We start from the raw sequence: 6,712 nt of genomic DNA, 5'->3' as shown, positions 1-6,712 counted from the left end.
AGATCTCGGCGGTGGGAGAGATACAGGTACACGATGAGTGTGGCCTCCCTCATACTCTTGGACCCACCGTCACGCAAGTGTACTTGGACAGGCAAGGTATGGGGGATATCGGCGACACCTCGACTTACCTGGATTTCTACTGGCTCTTATAAGACATACTTAATGAGGTCAAAGGGTTTGCGGACGAGAACTGCTATTATCCCACCTATTGGCCCGCCGCGTCAAAGGGTTTTCAGTGAATTTCTACTGGCTAGCTCATGACATGCTTATTGAGGTGGAAGGGTTTTCAGTGAATTTCTACTGGCTAGCTCATGACATACTTATTGAGGTCGAAGGGTTTTCAGTGAATTTCTACTGGCTAGCTCATGACATGCTTATTGAGGTCGAAGGGTTTTCACTGAATTTCTACTGGCTAGCTCATGACATACTTATTGAGGTCGAAGGGTTTTCAGTGAATTTCTACTGGCTAGCTCATGACATGCTTATTGAGGTCAAAGGGTTTTCTCTGAATTTTTACTGGCTAGCTCATGACATACTTATTCAGGTCAAAGGGTTTTCGGTAGAGCACCGCTATTATCCAACGTAGGGGATGATTTTCAAACAGATTCAGGCAGGTCTCTTAATCTAAAGATGGTCACCGCCGGGCCTTTGAAGACGAAGGGGATAAAGTTCAAACTGAACTCAGACATGTCACTGAATCTAAAGACTGTCACCGCCGGGCCTTAGAAAACGCAGGGGATAAAGTTCAAACTGAACTCGGGCATGTCACTGAATCTAAAGACTGTCACCGCCGGGCCTTAGAAAACGCAGGGGATGAAGTTCAAACTGAACTCGGGCATGTCACTGAATCTAAAGACGGTCACCGCCGGGCCCTAGAATACGCAGGGGTTGAAGTTCAAACTGAATTCACCAGGAAGGGAAGGTAGACTTTCTCCAGCAGGATCATTAAGGGGAGGTAGACTTTCTCCAGCAGGAACAGCATGAAGGGGAGGTCCAGGCCAGGCTCCACCCACCCACCCCTGTGGACAACAAGGGGAATGAAAAAAATCAAAGAGACAGCCGGAAAATGGAAAAATTCATGAATAACTTGAGAGAAAGGACTAGCATACTTAAATTGAGGACATTCACATGTGGACAATAATGCTCTAATATGCGTACAATAATGCTCTAATATGCAAGAGAAGGATAAAAATTGATACCAGAATAATAAAAAAAAATATTACCTGGTGGCAGCAAAGGCTCTATCGAAGGCAGTGTTGGTTGCAGTGGTCAGGGGCGAGCAACGAGACGGGCCAGTATGTCGGGTAATAGCAGTGTTCATCGGCACCCAAGTGTATAATGTGATCCATTCCGTCGCTATAGTTGTGCACAACCTTGTACACTCGGCAAGGCAAGGCAAGGCAAGCACCGCGGGGAGGAGTGTTCATCGGCACCCAAGTGTATAATGTGATCCATTCCGTCGCTATAGTTGTGCACAACCTTGTACACTCGGCAAGGCAAGGCAAGGCAAGCACCGCGGGGAGGAGCAGGGGAGATATTCGGTTGTCTGGCTTCATCTGAAGTCTCGAGCTCAGGGCCAGAGAGTAGTCAGACTCCAACACTCGCCAGCGGCTGTGCCATTATGTTAGATTCCACCGTGGCCATCACAGAGAGAAGGCTTTGCAGGGGATTCAGGGAACAACCGACTCGATGCGCCATTTTGGAGAATGACCGCGTGGGTGCAGACTTCCTTCCACACGGAGTAACAATTAGGAAATGAACAACACAAACCGATGAGCAGTTCTCGTTTCAGAGACTAATCAAATAGCGTATAGGGAACAAAGATTTGGAGGAAACTTACCAAATACATCGCTGTAATATTAAAGGCAAAAATACAGTAAAGATTTCTTACCTGTGGTGGCTTGTGTTCCCAGCTGCCTGGCCGTCTTGGGTACTGGTGCACAATGACGTAGACGGTAGACTTTCTCCAGCAGGGCCAGCAGCAGAGGCTTTCCCTACAGCAAGCAGGAAGGCGATGTTCAGGTCAGTTCCTCTCACTCCTGAAGAGGAATTTGGAAAGGGATAAACCCAATACGTAATAGTCGTTTGAGAGTAATCATAGCATATAGAGAACATGTGGACGAAACCGAGATAGATAGAGATAGAGACTGCTGTAATACTCGAGCAAAGATATCCAAGTAAAATATCCATACTCGTGATGGATCAACGGCTCCATCGCAATGGCTTTCGTTACAGCAAGGCCGGAAGGGGATATTCAGGCGAGTTCCTCACCCTGAATAACAGTTAGGAAAGGGATACATCTAATGAGCCATTACCAATTCAAAGTTATTAATGATAAAGTTATTAATGATGTAGAATAAAAATGTGGACGAAGCCGATAATATAAACTGATGTAACACGCAAGCAAAGATGGTACAGTAAAACATTCTTACCTGTGGCGGGGCAATGGCTCTCGTTGCCCAAGTCAGCATGGGGAGGAGCATCTGTGTTATCAGGATGGATTCCACCGTGACCATCATGGAGGGAAGGTCCTTCATGTCAGTCCTCATACCCCTGAATAAACATTAGAGAGAGAATCACAATGAGCAACAGTTTTTTCAAAGAGACCAATGATACAGCATATTGAGAACATCCCATGTGGACGAATCCACTAATATTAATGTTGTAATATGCAAGCCAAGATTGTACAGTTAAAGATTCTTACCCGGATGGCAGCAATGGCTTAGCTTTCCTCACCGCACGTTACCGCAGAAACAAAGGAGGTGCAGGCAGTTCCCTTCCACTCTGGAATAACAGTCAGGAGAGGGATAAACCCAATGAGCAATGGCAAGTTCAAAGACACAACAAAATCATGGACTAAACTAATATCCACCGCTGTAACACGCGCACCGCTGCAACACGCAAGCAAAGATAGCATACAGTAAAATATGCTTACCTGTTGAGTCAGCAGCGGGTTTCGATCCCATCATCCCATCCGCCTGGTGGAGGTAACACCGCACGCAAGCCTGGAAATCCCGAGGCATGAACTTTAAACAACTCTGGCATCACTTTCCAGGAGACTTTTATTGCCTCAAAAAAATAATGTTAGAAAGACACAAACAAGAGGCCATTTCTTACGGTCTCAAGCACGATATTTTTTTTATCCTCCACACCAAAACCCAGATTTAGTAAATGACCTAAATTCAGTCTGAATTTCACCACCTGTTTACCAAGGCACGGCGGGTCTCCTCCACCAGGCGGTAGGGATTGCAGTGGTCGGGGGCGAGCAACGCGGCGGGCCAATAGGTGGGGTAATAGCAATTCGAGTCCGCAAACTCTTTGACCTCATTAAGTACGTCGTACAGGAGCCAGTAGAAATCCAGGTAAGTCGAGGTGTCGCCGATATCCCCCATACCTTGCCTGTCCAGGTACACTTGCGTGATCGTGGACACCAAGAGTATGAGGGAGGACACACTCATCGTGTACCTGTACCTCCCCCACCGCCGAGATCTGAAGACCCTGGTGATAAAAATAACATTTCTCTCGGCCAGGCGAGAGAACCAGTTAGGCGTAAGACCTTCGTTATCCGTGTCACCCAGGGCCCTCTTCCGTCGGTGGATTATCCCACTTAAAACGCCCGCCGCGATTTTCGCCTGCCTGGCTCGGTCTCGAATCGTCTCGAGACCAGGGCCAGAGTGCAGTCCGTTGCTGTCCGCGACACGGAGGAACCTCGCCAGCACCTCGCGAGATGCCAAGCTGGATTCCACCGTGTCCTTAGCGGAGGGAAGGTCCTGCAGGTCAGAGTCCATCGAGTGTCCAGGGCCAGCTGGAACTCGGAAGGACTCCGACCACCCTACACCATTTTGTATCTTGATGACGTGGGCGAGCACGTCACTGGTAAGTATGAGGAGTATGAGAAGACTCCTCAAAGTTTGCCTTCTCGCCATTGCTGTTTTTAGCCTTGTGTCGAGGATACTACTGTCTTCTGTGGCCGTCCCAGGTATATATACCCCTCAGCCGAGCCCGTGACGGGTGAGGCGGCCTAACGAGCACAGGGAATTACAGTTCTCAGGTTTGTCTAACGTGCGGGCCGCCCAGGGAGCAGTGATGGCGGTGGGCGGGGCTGCTGCGGTCATTACTCGTGGCTGCCGCGTCCAGGGCTCGGCAGCATCATTAGCTCCAGATGATGTAGTGCTCGTGTATTTCCTTTTTTTAATGCCGAGGTTTTGCTTTTCCATGAGGCTTTGGGTTTACAGGAATACGTATATGACGACAGAATAGTACTTGTATGGTTAGGAAGTGAAAGAGATGTCAGCGTGTTAATGCAACCAATCTATATTATTTTTTTTTTGTACTATAAGAGACTATGGTTTTACGAGAGGGTTCAGTTATAGGTTAATAGAATACATGACAGCAGAAGCGCCAGTTGATTAGATAGGAAAAGAGATGTCGGCGTGTTAACACAACCAATCTATATTCTTTTTTGTACTATAAGAGGCTGTGGTTTTACGAGAGGGTTCAGTGAAAGGTTAAGTACATATTATTCCTCGTTGTTACATATTCTGAGGACGACAATTTTATTTCTCGTGAGTTTTGATTTGTTTGCTTCATTTTTTTTACAACAAAGGAGACAGCTCAAGGGCACAAAAAAGGAAACAATAATAATAAAAAAAAACGCTACTCGCTGCTCCTACAAAAAAGAATCAAAAGAGGTGGCCGAATTTTTTTTTTTTTTCGGAAAGCACTGTGCATATGGAGTTTGGAAGGGAGAAGGACGACAAAAAAAACATGATTTGCGAGGAAGCATAAAATCCCGCATGAAATAAATGAAAACAAGGAATTATAGGATGACCTTAGCCTGAAAATAAGATGCCAAATAAGATAAAAAGCATTCTGCAAAACTATAATAGATACTGTCTCTGTAAGGATCGAGAAAAAAATCGTAATGGCTTATTTTTAAACGATTGGGGAGCTGTCTTGATAGAGCGAGTAGCAACTAATATAATAAACAAAACTGTAATTGCCTACTGTTCGTAAAACGACCTAAAAAGAATAGAAATGGCTTATTTATTCTGAAACGACTGGAGCAGTGTATTGATGCAAACTAGGGAAAGGCTACTTCAGAGTTTAGCATCAGTAACAGTGATGAAATAAAGAAGATGCTGGCTAACTCTTGCATAAGGGAGTTGGACAGCCGCTCATTGGTTATTAACGGTAATGGTTCAAATAGGAAAAGAGACGCAGGTGTATGACTCAGGATGGAGGGAGGGATAGCAGTTCATGTTGAGGTCATTAATGGCTTAGATAAAAAAAATAATGACGCTTTAGATTAGCTCCACCCTGACCTGGCCCTCATAATCTCGATCCCCGTCTTGAACACCGCGGCAATTTACTTAATCATTAACAAGGAATTACCGCTCATTGGTTATTAACGGTAATGGTTCAAATAGGAAAAGAGACGCAGGTGTGTGACTCAGGATGGAGGGAGGGATAGCAGCTCATTTTGAGGCCATTACTGGCATAGACAAAGAAATAATGACGTTTTAAATTAGCTCCACCCGACCCACATGATCTCCCTGTCATGTCTGTCTGAACACCGCTGGGAAGGGTTGATTGATTGATGGTTTATTGTTGCAAAGTTATACAACAAAGGAGGCAATTATATCTGTTTAGTTTCATGGTGCTACCCACGGATATATCAGTAGTCGCTGGGAAGGGTTGATGATTGAGTGTTTTAACCGTGGCAGGGTTTCTGTTTTGGGTGCTCAGGGTTTGTGGTGACTCCTCACTCATTTCACTGAAACTGTATATACATGTAAGTTTGTATATTATAATTCTAACCTACGTGTACATAAAGACAGTTAAAAATACATTATACAAACTTGCATGTATATACATCTCAGCGAATAGTGTGAGTCGCCACAAAGCCCTAGCACTTAAAACAGAAGCCCTCACCTCAGACGCCCAGTTTGTTCTTCTCTCGCTGGCGGCTCTCAGGGCGGTGGTGTCGTCATCAGCAACATTCCTCATGCTGTCTCCACCCTAAACAACTTCCTGGCTTGTTTTGCTCTCAGGGTGGTGGCGTTGCTGTCAGCAATGTTCCTCATGCTGTCTCCACCCTAAACAACTTCCTGGCTTGTTTTGCTCTGAGGGTGGCGGCGTTGCTGTCAGCAATGTTCCTCATGCTGTCTCCTCACCCAAAACAACCTGACCTCACCTAAACATTCTGACACTATACAGAACAGCAATTGCACCATACATTCTGCACACACACACACACACACACACACACACACACACACACACACACACACACACACACACACACACACAGAGAGAGAGAGAGAGAGAGAGAGAGAGAGAGAGAGAGAGAGAGAGAGAGAGAGAGAGAGATACGTAGATATATAGATAGATAGATAGATAGATAGATTATAGATGACACCTGTACATTAGGGCAACACGCAGACTTAATTCACACCTCGCCTGAGTCTTCTGTATCTTGTACCCACGGCTCGGCACCTTTGATACTTCTATGTATTTTTTTGTAATGTTTTTCATTTTTATATTTTTTGTCAGTCACTTTAAAATATACAAACTACAGATTCATACCACTGGGATTTTCGGATGATTGGACTTTTACTGTATTGGTGTTTTTCTGCATACGTATGTGTGCAAAATAATTGCTGCATTAACAAAAGGAAAGACTTTTTATTCAAAAGGAATATTAATACTT

General features: G+C 45.2%; 1 long non-coding RNA gene across 3 annotated transcripts in view; it reads right to left on the bottom strand.

Annotated features, from left to right (window-relative positions):
* Nucleotides 1–556: 556 nt before the first annotated feature.
* Nucleotides 557–6,712, bottom strand: part of LOC126992846 (uncharacterized) — a 53,338-nt gene continuing 47,182 nt past the window's right edge. The window contains exons 1-7 of one of the 3 annotated variants that reach the window (XR_007747120.1): nucleotides 2,936–3,930; nucleotides 2,705–2,784; nucleotides 2,433–2,553; nucleotides 1,892–2,039; nucleotides 1,480–1,729; nucleotides 1,224–1,373; nucleotides 557–1,019 (exon numbers count right to left, since the gene is read on the bottom strand). This is a non-coding gene — a long non-coding RNA (uncharacterized LOC126992846). Of the gene's footprint in view, nucleotides 1,020–1,223; nucleotides 1,374–1,479; nucleotides 1,730–1,891; nucleotides 2,040–2,432; nucleotides 2,554–2,704; nucleotides 2,785–2,935; nucleotides 3,931–6,712 lie in introns of those variants that run through there. The other 2 variants (XR_007747121.1, XR_007747122.1) reach the window with 2 other exon arrangements.

This window comes from Eriocheir sinensis, unplaced genomic scaffold (genome assembly GCF_024679095.1).
Source record: "Eriocheir sinensis breed Jianghai 21 unplaced genomic scaffold, ASM2467909v1 Scaffold51, whole genome shotgun sequence".
Lineage (NCBI taxonomy): Eukaryota > Metazoa > Arthropoda > Malacostraca > Decapoda > Varunidae > Eriocheir > Eriocheir sinensis.
This window is presented reverse-complemented; position numbering and strand designations above follow the sequence as displayed.